The sequence below is a fragment of the Saccopteryx bilineata genome, chromosome 1 (genome assembly GCF_036850765.1).
Source record: "Saccopteryx bilineata isolate mSacBil1 chromosome 1, mSacBil1_pri_phased_curated, whole genome shotgun sequence".
NCBI lineage: Eukaryota > Metazoa > Chordata > Mammalia > Chiroptera > Emballonuridae > Saccopteryx > Saccopteryx bilineata.
This window is the reverse complement of record NC_089490.1, coordinates 62,790,463-62,807,084: the sequence shown is the minus strand read 5'-3', so window position 1 is coordinate 62,807,084 and position 16,622 is coordinate 62,790,463. Positions and strand designations below refer to the sequence as shown.

The 16,622-nt window shown below is 41.9% G+C and overlaps 1 protein-coding gene across 4 annotated transcripts in view; it reads right to left on the bottom strand.

Moving 5' to 3' along the window:
* ANKRD6 (ankyrin repeat domain 6) overlaps positions 1 to 16,298 on the bottom strand; it is a 245,227-nt gene extending 228,929 nt beyond the window's left edge. For all 4 annotated transcript variants that reach the window (XM_066254264.1, XM_066254269.1, XM_066254267.1 and 1 more), the window contains exon 1: positions 16,083 to 16,298. The gene's annotated coding sequence lies outside the window, so the exon portion shown is untranslated. The remainder of the gene's footprint in view (positions 1 to 16,082) is intronic.
* Positions 16,299 to 16,622: the final 324 nt, after the last annotated feature.

The window sequence follows — 16,622 nt, the reverse complement described above, 5'->3', positions numbered from 1 at the left end:
TAGAGTTCTTAAGAATAGCACTCTCAAATGCCATCAAGGAAGAAGAAATCAAATACCATGGCTATACAAGACAGAGATATATTTCAGAAAGAAAAAAGTGTCTATTCTAGGTTCTTTGCCCATTTATTAATTGGAGTATTTGTTTTTCTAATGTTGAATTTTATAAGGTTTATAAATTTTGGATACTAATTCGTTATCAACATGTATTAACAAATATGTTCTCCTAGTCGGTGAGTTGTCTTTTCATTTTGTTGATGATTCCCTTTGCTATGCAAAAACTTTTTAGTTTGACATAGTCTCATTTGTTTATTTTTTCTTTTGCCCAAAGAGATACAGCAGAAAAAAATATTACTACAAGAAATGTCCAAGATTTTATTACCCACGTGTTCTTCTAGGATTTTTATGGGTTCAAGTCTAATATTTAAGTCTTTAATCCACTTTGAGTTTATTCTTGTGTATGTTGTAAGAAGGTCCAGTCTCATTTTTCACACATTATGTGTCCTATTTTCCCAACACCATTTATTAATACATTGTCTTTACCCCATTGTATGCTCTTGCCTCCTTTGTCAAACTATTAATTAACCATATAGGGCATGGTTTGATTTCTAGGCTCTCTATTCTTTTCCATTGATCTATATGTCCGTTTTTATACCAGTACAATACTGTATTGATTACTATAGTCTTGTAGTATTGTTTGATATCAGGTACCATAATTCTCTCAACTTTGTTCCTCTTTCTCAAAATTGCTGTGGCTATTTGGAGTCTTTTGTGATTCTAGATCAGGCGCGTTCAGAGTGGTATGGCCGTAGATGCTTTCTTTTGTGATTCTATATAAATTTTTGGAATATTTGTTCTAGTTCTGTGAAATACCCCATTGGTATCTTGATAGGAATTGTGTTGAATCTATAGATTGTTTGGGGTATTATGGACAATTTAATAATGTTAATTCTTCTTATCCATGAACACAGTATACATTTCACTAATTTGTATCTTATTCAATTTCTTTCTTCAGTGTCTTATAATTTTCTGAGTATAGGTCTTCTACATCCTTGGTTAAATTTGTTCCTTGTTATTTTCTTTTTTAAAGAAACATCTTTTTTTTTTTAATTTTTAGTTATTCATTTTAGAGAAGAGAGAGAGAGAGAAGGGGGGGAGGAGCAGGAAGCATCAACTCCCATATGTGCCTTGACCGGGCAGGCCCAGGGTTTTGAACCGGCAACCTCAGCATTCCATATCGACGCTTTATCCACTGTGCCAACACAGGTCAGGCTTATTTTATACTTTTTGAAGCAATTGTGAATGGTACTGTTTTCTTAGTTTACCTTTCTCATAGATCATTACTGGTGTATAAAAATGCAACTGATTTCTGATATTTATTTTATATCCTGCTACTTTACTGAATTCATTTATTAATTCTAGTATTTTTTCTTTTTGGAATCTTTAGGGTTCTCTATACAGCCATCCTTCACCATATCATAGTTCACTTTTCATGGTCTCAATTTATCAAGGATTTTTTAAATTGTATATATCTAATTTTGTATCGCAGATTTTTCACTATATAGATATTTTTATATATTATTTTAATTTTTGGCAGTAAAATAAGCATTTTCTAACCTAAAAAACTGAAAACAATATAAAAATTTTTAATTAAAAGAATATTAAACTGAAATACATATATTCACTGGTGAATACCCATGTAGAATTTTATATGTTGTTAAAAATACATAGGTTTGAGAGTGTAGAAAGTATTTAAGAGTATAGGAAGTGTTTATAAGAGTGTGGGAAAGGTTTATAAGAGTGTGGGAAAGGTTTATAAGAATGTGGGGAGGGTTTATAAAACCTTAAAATATATATAAAGAATAAATATGAGGTCACTAATTCGCAGATTTTTGCCTATCGTGGGGGGTTCTGGAACCTAACCCCTGTGATAGACCACTGTATATACAGTATCATGTCATCTGCAAATAACGACAGTTGTACTTCTTCCTTTACAATTTAGATGTCTTTTATTTCTTCTTCTTATCTGACAGCTGTGACTAGAACTTCCAGTACTGTACTGAATAAAAGTGGTTAAAGTGGACATGCCTGTCTTACTCTTGATTTTAAGGGAAATGTTTGTATTTTCTGTCCACTGAGTATGATGTTGGCTGGGGGTTTGTCACATATGGCCTTTATTATGTTGAGGTATTTTTCCTCTATTCCTACTTTGTTGAGAGTTTTTAACATAAATGGATGCTGGACTTTATCAAATGCTTTTTCTGCATCTATTGATATGATCACATGATTTTTATCCTTCATTTTGTTTATGTGGTATATCATGTTTATTTGCAGAAGTTGTATCCCAAACTTGTATTCTTGGAGTAAATCTCACTTGATCGTGGTGTATGAGGTTTTATATGTATTGCTGGATTCAGATTATAATATTTTGAGGATTTTAACATTTATGTTCATCAGGGATACTGGCCTATAATTTTCTTTCTTTGAGTGTCTTTATCTGGTTTTGGAATTAGAATAATGCTGGCTTCATAAAATGAGCTTGGGAGTCTTCCTCCTCTTAAATTTTTTTGAAATAGTTTGAGAAGGATAGGTGTTTATTCTTCTTTGAATGTTTGGTAAAATTCACTGGTAAAGTCATCCAGTCTAGGACTTTTGTACCTTGAGAGTTTTCTTACTACTCCTTCAATTTCACTCGTTGTAATATGCATATTCAGATTTTCTGATTCTTCTTAATTCAGTTTTGGAAGAGTGTATGTTTCTAAGAATTTACCCTTTTCATCCAAATTGTCCAATTTGTTGGCATATAGTTGATCATAATATTTTCTTACAATCCTATATATTTCTTTGGTGTCTGTTGTTACCTCTTTCATCTCTAATTTTATTTATTTATTTGGGACCTCTCTCATTTTTTCTTTTTCTTTGTTTTTTCCTTTAGCGAGACAGACAGGGACAAACAGACAGGAAGGGAGAGAGATAAGAAGCATCAACTCATAGTTGCAGCCCCTTAATTGCTCATTGATGCTTTCTTATACATGCCTTGACCGGGAGGCTCCAGCTGAGCCAGTGACCCCTTGCTCAAGCCAGAGACCTTGGGCTTCAAGCTGGCAACCTTTGGGCTCAAGTTAGTGACCATGGGGTCATATCTATGATCCCACGCTCAAGCCTGGCAACTCCATGCTTAAGCTGGTGAGACCTCACTCAAGCCGTCAACTTCAGGGTTTTGAACCTGGGCTCTCAGGGTCCCAGGCCGACGCTCTATACACTATGCCACCACCTAGTCAGGCCCCCTTTTTTCTTGATGAGTCTGGTAAAAGGTTTGTCAATCTTGTTTATTCTTTCAAGGAACCAGCTCTTGGTTCTATTGATCTTTTGTATTGTTCTTTTTAGACTCTATTTCATTTATTTCAGCTCAGATCTTTATTATTTATCTTTATTATTTATTTTCTCCCACTCACTTTGTGCTTTGTTATTCTTTTTCAACTTCCTTAAGTGTAAAGTTAGATCGCTCATTGGAGATTTTTCTTGTTTCTTGAGGCAGGAAATGCTATGAACTTCCTCTGAGGACTGCTTTACTATGTCGCATAGATTTTAGGTTGTTGTGTTCTCATTTTCATCTGTTTCAAAGTATCTTTTGACTTGTTCCTTGACCTCATTCTTAGCCCACTCATTGTTTAGCAACATGTTATTTAACTTCCATGTCTTTGTGTGTTTATTTATTTTTTTCTTGTGATTGATTTCTAGTTTCATATCCTTACAGTCAGAGAACATGCTTGATAGATTTCAGTCTTCTTAAATTTATTCAGACTTGCTTTGTGTCCTAAGATGTCTATTCTAGAAAATGTTCCGTATGCCCTTGAAAAGAATGTATATTCTGCTGCTTCAGAGTGAAATGCTCTAAAGATATCAATTAAATCCAGCTGGTCTACTGTGTCATTTACGGCCACTGTTTCCTTTTGATTTTCTGTCTGGACTATCTATCCATTGATGTCAATGGGGTGTTTTAAAATCCCCTACTATAACTGTATTGCTGTCGATCTCTCCTTTTATGTCCATCAAGATATGCTCTCTATATTTAGGTGCTTCTACAATCTTTTAAAAACTTTATTTTGAATTAATATTAGTCTCATATACAAGTTGCAAAAATAGCACAGGAACCACAAAGACATTGTGCTAAGTGAAATAAGCCAGTCACAAAAGTATAAATATTGTATGATTCCACTTATATGAGGCACCTAGTAGTCAAAAAGATAGAGAAAGTAGAATAGTCGTAACCGGAATGGAGGGGAGAGGAGTTTGGAAAGTTATTGTACATTGGGTACCAAGATTCAATTTGGGATGATGAAAAAGTTCTAGAGATGGACAGTGGTTATAGTTGCACAACAATGTGAATGTAATCAATGCCACTGAACTGCAAAAATAAAAATTATTAAAGTGGTAAATTTTGTTATGTGTATTTTATCACAATAAAAAAATAGTATAGAAAGTTCCTGTGTACCCTCTCTCCCAATAATATCTTATAGAACCATAGTACAGGTATCAAAATAAAAAAATTGGTATTGGTATGCTTTCAGCCTTATTTGAATTTCACTTGTTTCATATGCTCACTGTGTGTGTGTGTGTGTGTGTGTGTGTTTTCTATGAATTTGATCACATATATAGATTTGTGTAAGGCCACGGCTGGTTGGCTCAGCGGTAGAGCATCGGCCCACTGTGTGAAAGTCCCGGATTCAATTCCCAGTCAGGGCACACAGGATAAACACCAATCTGCTTCTCCACCCTTCTCCCTCTCCTTCCTCTCTGTCTCTCTCTTCCCCTCCCACAGCCAAGGCTCAACTGGAGCAAAGTTGGCCCGGCCGCTGAGGATGGCTCCATGGCCTCTACCTCAGGCACTAGAATAGCTCTGGCCACACAGAGCAACGCCCCAGATGGGCAGAGCATCGCCCCCTGGTGGGCATGCCGGGTGGATCCCAGTCAGGCGCATGTGGGAGTCTGTCTGACTGCCTCCCTGCTTCTAACTTCGGAAAAATACAAAATTTAAAAAAATAGATTTGTGTAACCACCACCATAATCAGGGTACAAAACTGTTCAAATCTCCATTTTACAGATTAGGAAACTGAAGCATAAATTTTTACAACCAAAATATCAAAACTTTTACAACCAATAGATGGTAGAGCCAGGCGTCAAACTCAGTAAGATACCCTGGCCGATTAGCTCAGTCAATTAAGGTCTGGAAATAAGGTTGCGGGTTCAATCCCCAGTCATGGCACATACAAGAAACAACCAATGAATGAACAACTGAGTGGAACAATAAATGAATGCTTCCCTTCCCTTCCCCTTTTTCTCCCTTCCTCTCTCTGTCTCTCTAAAAAATCAATCAATAAATAAAAGCCCTGGCCAGATAGCTCAGTTGGTTGGAGCATTGTCCTGGAGCGCGGAGGTTGCCTGTTTGATTCTCTGGTTAGGGCACATAGAGGAGCAGCTCGATGTTCCTGTCTCTCTCTCCCTGCCTCTCTCAAAGAAACAAACACCCAGTAAGATTAGCTCTAAAGACCAGGCCTCTTAACAAAAGAGGGCCTATACTGGATGCATATGAATATACAAGTCTGCTCTCTGGAACTTGGGTATTTTACACTATATATGGCAGTGGTCCCCAATCCCCGGGCCGCAGACCGGTACCGGTCTATGGGCAATTTGGTACCGGTCTGCAGAGAAAGAATAAATAACTTACATTATTTCTGTTTTATTTATATTTAAGTCTGAACGATGTTTTATTTTTAAAAAATGACCAGATTCCCTCTGTTACATCCGTCTAAGACTCACTCTTGACACTTGTCTCAGTCACATGATACATTTATCCATCCCACCCTAAAGGCTGGTCCGCGAAAATATTTTCTGACATTAAACCGGTTCGAGGCCAAAAAAAGGTTGGGGACCACTGATATATGGCACAATATAAAATAAGATATAGTACATCTCAGTATTCTATCTAAACTTAGTATTGGGGCAAATTCAGTATTCCATTCTGGGACTTATAGTTAGTTCAGTTGTCATTTTCTAGCTAAAAAATAAGTTCTAAAACTGGCATGAGACATATTATTCCTCACAAAGAAAGAAAATTAACTTTTAGTATTGTGAAAAATCTGTACTGAAATTTTTTAAGTTGATTGTTCATGATTTGGTCTATTTTTTATCCTCAATAATAAATTCAAAAGAGGGTCAAATACACAGTGACAGAAAGGATGTGACTTTGGATTGTGGGCACATAACACAATGAACAGTTCAAATGCTATAGAGATGTTTACCTGAAAACTACGTGTTCTTATGGATCAATGTCACCCCACTAAATTTAATTTCTAAATAAAATAATAATATAATAATAAATTCAAATCACTATCATATAGTTATGATAACATAGGCCACCTCATGTAATTATATTTTGACTTCTCATTAATCAGAAAGTTTAGTTGTTAGAACATCTAAATCAGGGGTCTCAAACTCAACTCAGCATGTGGGCCGCAGAGCAAGATCACAGCCGTTCGGCGGGCCGCACTAGGTCTACAAAAGGCAACTGTTACGCAACACTTTTCAGTGTCACAAAACGACCAGAAACTGTAGTTCGCATCACAACTGCTGTTAACTAAGCTAATATCTAGCTAGGATGCTAGAGAAATGAAAAATACAAGTAGGCCCCTAGGCTTACTTAATTTTATCCAAAATATTTTGAACTTCGTGGATTAGTCTGCGGGCCGCACAAAATTGTTCGGCGGGCCGCGAGTTTGAGACCCCTGATCTAAATAATTTCACAATAGGAACAAAGCATTCTTTCAAAGTGCATTTGACTGATATTAAATATTTTTGTGTACTTTTAAAAGCTTTTTACCTACTTTATTTATTTTGGGGATTATAAACTTAATATATGTTCATTGCAAGAAGCCTGTAAAATCTCCATAAAGATGCAGAGAGGGGAAAAGCCCCCAAACTCCTAAACTCACCAAAGGCAATTCCCTGTATATCAGAATCTTGTGGGACTTCCCTGGAGTTAGAACATAATGCAGACATTTTTAAAAACTAAAGAATCTAATTCACTGAAGAATATAAATTTTTTGACATTAGAATCAAGTTTTAGAATAAAATGGTACTTTTGGTTTTTATTCTAGAATGTGGATCCACATATACCCAAAGTCTTATGGGACACTACTGAAGTAAGCCACTGATGTTCGTAATACAAGGAAATCAGGTTACATCAGGTGAACAACCTCATTAGTTCTCACTGTCCACACAGCATCAGGTTGACTGCAGGGCAGCTCTCTCCAGGACTTTGGAAGAACAAAAGTATTCCTTTTTCACTGTGAATATGCATTATTTCACAGGACTTAAAAGAAATATCTTGGTCTGGCCCCCTTATTGAGTAATAACCGAGGTTCTGAGAAACTGTCTGAGTTGGTGGCCAGGACCATTCCATGTTTCCTAATGCCCATTCCATGTCCTTCTAGCCTCCCAAAGCCCGGAATGTGCTTCTCCATCTCCCGCTGCCTCATCCAACCGACCCGATGATGGAGAGCGGGCTTCCTAAACAAACGTGGAAAAGGTCCCAACCTCAGGAGAACTAAGTTCTTTATTTACTTCCTATCTGTAGGAAAAATCAACCTTATTCTTTTGTTTCTACTCACTTTACAAATATTTCTCAAAGCATATGTCCTTCACAAAAAAAAAACCAAACCAACAACCAAAAAGGCCTTACTGGTTCCTGCCAAGCAATTATGATTAGAGTACTTAGATAGAGCTACTCTGTTCTTGCTTACTGTTTGCTAATCTCCATTAAGTCATTTTTTTTACTGTCATGGATAGAAAGATTTCCCGTAATTTCCATTCTTGAACTGACAAAAAATCAGTGATGTAGAAACTAAGTTAAGTCCATTCAGCTGGCAATTAACTCCTAAATTTAAATTAAATGTTTTAATCCTTACACACCCTTTCCTAGTTTTATATGAAACTACTGAGTCAAACATTTCCCAAAGTATTTTGTGTCTACAACATCAGGTTGTAATAGTTAAATAGATATTCAAACTTTGTCAATTTTCTAGGCAAAAGAGTAGCAGATAAAAAGGGGGAAATAATTCATTCTAGCCTATGTTTTATTATCTACAATGTAGGTTTTTACTTTATATCCTAAAATAGTAAGATGTTGAAAATTAAGATATAGGCCCTAGCCAGTTGGCTCAGCAGAAGAGTGTTGGCCCAGCATGTGTGAGTCCCAGATTCATTTCCAGGTCACGACACACAGGAGAAGTGACCATCTGCTTCTCCATCCCTCTTCCTCTCCTTTCTCTCTTCTCCTCCTGCAGCCATGGTTCAAATGGTTCAAGAAAGTGGGCCCCAGGCACTGAGGATGGCACCATGGCCTCACCTCAGGCACTAAAATAGCTGAGTTGCCAAGCAATGGAGCAGGGGTCCCAGATGGGCAGAGAATTGCCTGGTGGGGGCTTGTCGGGTGGATCCTGGTGGGGGCACATATGGGAGTCTGTCTCTCGGCCTCCCAGCCTCTCACTTAACAATGACAACAAAAAAAATAGATATAATTAGTCTAAACCAGAGAAAGATTGGAAATTCTTATTTATTTTTTTAAAAAGGAGCAATATGCCGGGTGGATCCCGGTCGGGCACATGCGGGAGTCTGACTGTCTCTCCCGTTTCTGGCTTCAGGAAAAAAAAAAAGGAGCAATATGTTAAATAAAAATAATACTGATAATTTAATCTATGAGCATCAAATGGAAAAAAGAAAACAGTTTGCTAACAAAATTCACATAATTTTTCCATCCCACACAAATGTTTAATTTTTATAGAGGGGAAAACATTGGGAAACAAAACAAACAGATAAAATGGTATCCACCCATATTTACTTCAAGTTGGGAACATCAGCTATGATTCTGTACAGGTTTCCCAACAATAAATGACAGAAGAAAGCAACAATAAAAATCAACAACTACTGTACGCTAGGCAAACATCACTATTCAGTGTATTCTCACAAATTGTTAAAATATCACCAAGACCTAACTTAAATTAAGCTTGGGGTCTAAACAATGAACAGGATCATGGGAAGGAAGGTCTATATTTTCTTTTATTTTTCTTTTTAATTCAGTGAGAGGAGAGGAGGCAGAGACAGACTCCTGCATGTGCCCTGACCAGGATCCACTGCAGGCATCCCCAAACTGTGGCCCCGCAGGCCACATGTGGCCCCCTGAGGCCATTTATCCGGCCCCCTGCCGCACTTCCAGAAGGGGCACGTCTTTCATTGGTGGTCAGTGAGAGGAGCACTGTATGTGGCGGCCCTCCAACCGTCTGAGGGACAGTGAACTGGCCCCTTGTGTAAAAAGTTTGGGGGGCCCTGCACTAGGGGGTGATGCTCTCCCCATCTAAGGTGTTGTGGTGTTGCTCCATTGCTCAGCAACCGAGCTCTTCTTACTGCCTGAGGAGAGGCCATGGAGCCATCCTCAGTGCCTAAGACAACTAGCTCTAATCGAGCCATGGGTGCAGGAGGGAAGAGAGATGGAGAGAGAAGCGAAAGGGAGAGGGGTGGAGATTCAGATGGGCGCTTCTCCTGTGTGCCCTGACTGAACCTGGGACATCCACATGCTGGGCCGACACTCTATCATTGAGCCAAATGGCCAGAGACAGGTCTATGTTTTCTAAACTATGATAGCCATCTGCAACATTGTTATTCAAGTGAGCCTTTCCTTGTAGGATTAACAAGTACCCCTTATTGATAGAAAATACCATGTGATAACTCTGCTGTTTAACAAAACTGTTTCACCTATAAAGATCATCTGCTTCTCTGTGTGTAAGTACCTGCATAAATTAAATCTTACTTGAAATATTTTCAGGCAGTGGTAGAGCGTTGGCCTGGCGTGCAGGAGTCCCGGGTTCGATTCCCGGCCACGGCACACAGGAGAAGCGCCCATCTGCTTCACCACCCCTCCCCCTCTCCTTCCTCTCTGTCTCTCTCTTCCCCTCCCGCAGCCGAGGTTTCAATGGAGCAAAGTTTGCCCGGGCACTGAGGATGGCTCTGCCTCAGGCGCTATAATGGCTCTGGTTGTAGCAGAGCGACACCCCAGATGGGCAGAGCATCGCCCCCTGGTGGGTGTGCCGGGTGGATCCCGGTCGGGCTCATGCGGGAGTCTGTCTGCCTCCCCATTTCCAACTTCAGAAAAATACCAAAAAAAAAAAAAAATGTTCAGGCCTGTACCCCATGTCAAGCTTCCCAAGACATAAGACAAAGTACCTTCCCTCCTGAAATTAGAAGTTCACTGATCCAGGCTCAGGCCTTCTCCCTCCAATCAGTTATGACCTCCTCCCCAAATCAGGGCGCATACTGGCAAGTGAAAATGAGCACTCCAACAATGATCTGAAACATGAACAAGTACCAGCGTGGTACATCTGAGTTTGCTGTTTGAAAAATTATCGATCTTTTTTCTTTTTTTCCTTTTTTAAAATTTTATTTATTGATTTTTAGAGAGAAGAGAGAGAGGGAACAAAAGAGGGAAAAGAAAGAGAGAAAGAGGGGAAAGAAATGGGAAGCATCAACTAACTAATAGTAGTTGCTTCCTATATGTGCCTTGACCCGGCAAGCACCAGGGTTTTGAACTGGTGAATTCAGAGTTCCAGGTCAATGCTTTATCTACTGTGCCACCACAGGTCAGATGAAAAATTATAAATCTTTTTTGTTTATTTTATATATTGATTTTAGAGAATGAGGAAGGGGGGGAGACAGAGTGAGAGACATCGATCTGTTTCTGTTATGTGACCTGACCAGTGATCGAACCAGCAGCTTTGCATATTGGGACAATGCTCTAACCAACCGATCTATCCAGCCAGGGTGATAAATCATTTCATAATGTGAATTATCTCATAACTTATTTGTTAAGATTGAGATTTCAGGCACTGATTCTTCTTAAATAGGGACAATGATATATTCCTATTACTGAACATTTATTTAGTACTATTTAACAATCATTTAAAAAGCTACCATTTCTTGAAGCTGTTATATTCCAGTATCTTTATAGATACTTTTATATACATTATCTAGTTTAATCCTCTTAATGGCCCTCCAAGGAGGCTTTAGCCATTCTATTTTATATATTGTAGATGAGACACCCAAGCCTTAGCCCACTCCACACAGAAGCTTGACCTGGGGCTACTTCAAAGCTGAACTTTTCCTTAGTAACTGCTCTCTCTTCAGAAAGGGGTTTTACCTTAGCCTAATAATTCCCAAACTCTACACCAGTACTTTGGGTACTATAATAAATTCATTGGGGCAACTCAGGCCACTAAAACATTTCAAGGGAAACATATATAGTGTACTTAACATGTTAGACACTGCTGAACCTACAACTGGAGGCAGTTCAGTCTCACATTAGATCACATTACATTCCTATCAATGACATCACATCTTTGCAAAGTTTGGGTTTTCGGTGGTTGCTGTGACAAAAAGCAAACTGCAGAATAATTCATGTGGAACAGGAAATGAGAGCAATGGTATCCAATCTGAGTCCATGATTTGAGAAGTAGTACAGACTCACACATCCTGTTGGTAATTGTGGTTATTTAAGGGTGATATAAAAAGATGTTTTTCTTTCGGTTACATGTATTAGTTATTCAAATACCTTCTATGCTGTTTGGACACAAATACTTATTATATTGTTTGAACCTAACTACTACTTAAACTAGGGCAGTATGAAAAAATTACTGATATTAAGGACACCATGAACCAAATTTAGGAATCTCTGCTTTAACAAACAAGTGATAGAGTTGCACAGGACTCACCAAGGAGAGCTGTGTGACCCTGAAGAAATAAGTTAGAACAAAGTCCATAGCACGAACATCATAATTAGAAAAAGAAGAATTCCAGTTAAAACCGGTTTTAAAGGTCACTCTCAATCACCTTAATCCTTCAAATCCCATACAATGTCCCCTGGATAATTTGTATTTTAAAAAAACTTCTAAAATACATGCACACAAATTACTGTTTTCCCCCTTCTTTGGGACCCAAGCAAAGCTTTTAAAATTATAGCCTCCAAGCTACATTGGAAGAGACTGGGCTTCTCTTACACAGACAGAACACACCCTCCTATGCCAAAGAAATGAGGAGTAGGGACTTGAGAGAGAGACTGCCCCACTCCAGTACTTCGATACTTTCAGCTTTTTTGTGGTTTGCATCTTAGTCTCAATATCTTGCTTTTAAGTTCTATAAGACTGCTCCAGGTGATTGTATAAATGCTTGTTTGGAAACTTCCCTCCCCCAGAGTTTTTCATGTCACCCAATGGTCAGAGCAAATTCTACACCAACAGGAATTCCCAATTGGGATGTTTCCAATTTGGGGTGTGGTGAAGAAGGAAACTTTATTCAGTGCAAACAGCTCAACTGTAATACAGCACAACTGTGATAACAGCACAGCTATGGTCGCAACTGTGTTAATTCAATTATGGAACAGCACAGCTGTGAGGCAGTAGAGTGAGGCCACTTTCTGCTAGACAGCTCTAACCAGTTACGCTGAGACATCTTCCATGTTTCAGCTTCATCTCCCACTCAGGAAAATCAGTCTTCAGTGGAAAGTAAAACTGAACCCTCTGGGCCAGTTTTCTGACTTACCTAGAGAGAACGGGAGCTGACTTTACATAGAGAGAAGTCCCCTCCCAACCCCTTCCGTGATTGGCCTTCATGCAAATGAAGGCTCCAAATCCTCACCATCTGATTGGCCAAAAAGTACAGTTCTGATTGGCCAAATAGAGCTGCTTCAATTGGTCAGTGAAGATACTAATGTGAATACAGCTTTGCAGCTCAACTGGAAAGGGAAGGTCTCAGTCTTATTGGTTGAAATATGATTCCAAGAACTTCTTTATAAGGGTTGGCTCAGATGGCAGAAAGAGAGGTCAGGCAGTTTTAGTGCAGGCTTCTCCCTGAAGCATGAGTTGTGGGAAAAGCCACTGTTTAGAAACGACTACAAGGCTCTGTTTTTAAATTTGAGCCCAGTTAGCTACCAGGAGTCCTTCTTGGTAATTATCTTCTTTCTCAGGTCAACACACATCAGTAAGTGTGAAAAGCAAATGGAACATTAACACAAATCCAAACTAGTGGTTCTTTGGAGGTGGTGGGGTGGGGGGGAGTGAGTGGATGCCATGGGGAGAAGTACTGGGGGCTCCAAGGACCTGAGGATACTCCAGTGCTTCAGCTGGGTGATGGTACTGGGTGTGTGTTCAGCTCTTCTCCTTTAAATTGTACCTACAAGTTTTACACTTTCTGAAGGTATACTTCCCAGTGGCAGCACCAGAATTTTTATATGGAAGGGCCTTGGGAAGGGAGTTGGATTACAACCCATCTGCTTTTACTCAGCTATATGCTTATCTGGACAGGCTCTGGAGAGCTGATGAGTTTACTGGGTGCCATTTTTTATGCTACTAATCACAAACAAGGAGTTAACAAATGAGCATTTCTTTATCACCCTTAATTTATACCTCCCAACAATATGAAGTAGTGTGGGGGTTTTTTTGTCCATTTTTATTCTTCTTCATCATCTTCTTCTACCCTACCCTCCTCATTTATGGTCCAAAGGGCACATCTTCCAATTTTATTTATTTTTTAGCAAGAGAGAGAGACAGACAGACAGAGAGGACGAGAGATGTTGTAGGGCCAGTGGCCGCCGCCATGGCCATGAAGGTTCACACTGGATTCAGGCAGACGGTAAAAGAACTGTGGAGCCAGAAAATGGTGGGTCATTCCATTTATTAGAGTCTTCTAACGGTGCACAAGCAAACAGGCAGGCTTCCCTTTCAATCAGTGCTCCCAAGCCCCAACTCCCCTCTCCAGATTCACCAGACTCACAGGCTCCTAGGAACCTCAGCACTCTCCAGGAAAACAGGCCAGGCAGAAATACCCCTTCTCTAGCAAACAATCGCCCCCCTCCCCAATGGAGGCAGGCAGGATGCAATTTGCAATCTGTCTTCCTGAGGGCAAGCACCCACAGACCACACACAGAGCACTCCCCCATGCCAATGCAAAATACAAGAGAGCAGACCTAACTCACTTGTTTCACACTTGAAACTCACTGGTTTAACCAAAATATGAAGAAGCATCAACTGGAAGTTGCAGCACTTGAGTTGTTCATTGATTGCTTCTAATAAATGCCTTGACTGGGAGGCTCCAGCTGAGCCAGTGATCCCTTACTCAAGCCAGCAACTTGGGTTCAAGCCAGCAAGCTTGGGCTTCAAGCCAGGGACCCTGCATTCAAACTGGTGAGCCCACACTCAAGCCGGATGAGCCCTTGCTCAAGCTAGCAATCTCAAAGTTTCGAATCCGAGTCCTCAGAGTCCCAGGTAGATGCTCTATCCACTGCACCATCACCTGGTCCGGCAAAACTCTCCCAATTTTAATTTATATCCTTAATTTTTAAAAAATTATTTGTTGGCCCTGGCCGGTTGGCTCAGCGGTAGAGCGTCGGCCTAGCGTGCGGAGGACCCGGGTTCGATTCCCGGCCAGGGCACACAGGAGAAGCGCACATTTGCTTCTCCACCCCTCCGCCGCGCTTTCCCTCTCTGTCTCTCTCTTCCCCTCCCGCAGCCAAGGCTCCATTGGCGCAAAGATGGCCCGGGCGCTGGGGATGGCTCTGTGGCCTCTGCCCCAGGCGCTAGAGTGGCTCTGGTCGCAACATGGCAACGCCCAGGATGGGCAGAGCATCGCCCCTGGTGGGCGTGCCGGGTGGATCCCGGTCGGGCGCATGCGGGAGTCTGTCTGACTGTCTCTCCCTGTTTCCAGCTTCAGAAAAATGAAAAAAAAAAAAAAAATTCTTTGTTGATCATATGTTAAGCACCTGCTGGGAATGAGAGAAGATGACCATGTATAGTTGCACTTACTAAGGGTAAGAACAATAGGTTGCTAGTACTATTTTAAGGCTGGGAGACCTCTCCTGCAGGGTCTGTCGGTACAGTGTGGGCCCATGATGGACCCAGGCATATCATTCTTCCTTGCTCAAGTTTTTTCCATTAACATTGCCTAAATATGAATGAATATCATCATCCAACAGGTTCACAAAAAGGATGCCTAATGTTCAACAGCACTATGCTAAGCATTTTTCTTGCATCGTTCCATGTCCACTGACTATACTACCACGGTATGCACAATACAACCCAATTTACAGTTCTAAAACCTAAGGTTCAAATAAGTGGGTTACACACCGAAGTCACACACCCTAACAAATGGTAACATCACGACTCAATCTCATTATCTCAAAGCGGGTACCTTAATCACTACTTGAACCATCTCACTGAGCCGCAGGGAAAACGTTATTAACCAACCTTAAGAAACTGAAGCCCCTGACAAATAAAGCTCCACTTCCCCTCCCGCCCCCCAATATGCCGGAAGCACGACACTGAAATGCCCAAGAGAAGGGTCGTTAAGCTGACATCTGAACTCAAACCAAACAACGTGCTGGCTTCCTCCGCCAGGGGAGATGCCACTTGAGAAGTCTAAAAGCGTAATTCCAGCCTGAGCGGGTCTTCCAGACAGCCCCATCTTCCCGCTCCTGCACCCCTTTGCTTAGGGGAGGAGGCAGAGTACGGTGCGTCCCAGTCGGTCCGGTCATTCCGAGGCCGGCCGGAAGGCTGGCGGCCGAAGAGAGCGCTAGGCGACAAGAGGGGACCCTCCTCTGCGCCTGCAAACCGCGTCAGGGATAAATACCTGGTGACCCTCGGTATTCCACCACCACCACCCCTTTCTTCAAACTCTTTGAACTCTCTGGAGAAAGAGAAGGGGGACGAGCAAAGAAGAGAAAGTTCTTTGTCCCCCGTCCCCGAAAGTTCTGTATTCTTGGGAGCTAACCGAAGCAAAGCCATAAAGAAGGGGCCCCAGGAAGACCCCCTCCGGCCCTGGCTCGCCCAGAGGCCGCAGAAAAGGAGGCAACGCGCTCCGTGGGAGTCTCCTTCCCAAGCAGACAGCGATCTGGGGCGCCGAAGGCGCAGCGCCCCTTGCCCGACATCGTCCTCTCCGGATCGGAGGTCCCCGGAGTGAGGGGCGCCGGCCCGCAGATCTTACGGTACCTTCTCTTCCTGCGCTGGGCGCCCGCGTTGCAGGAACGGATGCCGGGGACAGAGTTGGGCGATGAAGGGAGTCGACGAGGACGGGCTCCCGCGGGTTCCGGCGGCCCCTGGGCCTCGGCGCCGCCCAGCGCCGCCGCCTCCAGCCGCAGCTCTCCAGGCTGCGCTCCGGGCTCCCGCAAGTTACCTGTGGCCGAGTCCGCCGAGCCCGCCGCCTGCTGGGCCCTCGGCCCCGCCCCGCCCTGCCCGCAGACGTGAGCTGGGGCAGCAGCGCCCCGCAGCGGCCGGCGGGGTCCGGCGGGAGCCTGGGGAGGTGGGCCCCGAGGCCCAGGTCTGCAGCCTGCTCCCCGCAACTAGAGCCGCTGCCCCGCTGGCCCGCGAGCGAAAGGTCTCCCTCACAGTAGAAGAAAAAGGGGCGGCAGTGGTATGAGGTTTTCCGGGCAGGGGTTCCCAGGAGGTTTATTGGAGGGAGAGGGAAATTGGGAGGAGAAACCATCCCTCAACCCATTGCCAAGTGGGTATTTCATTATGCCTGTAGTAGTA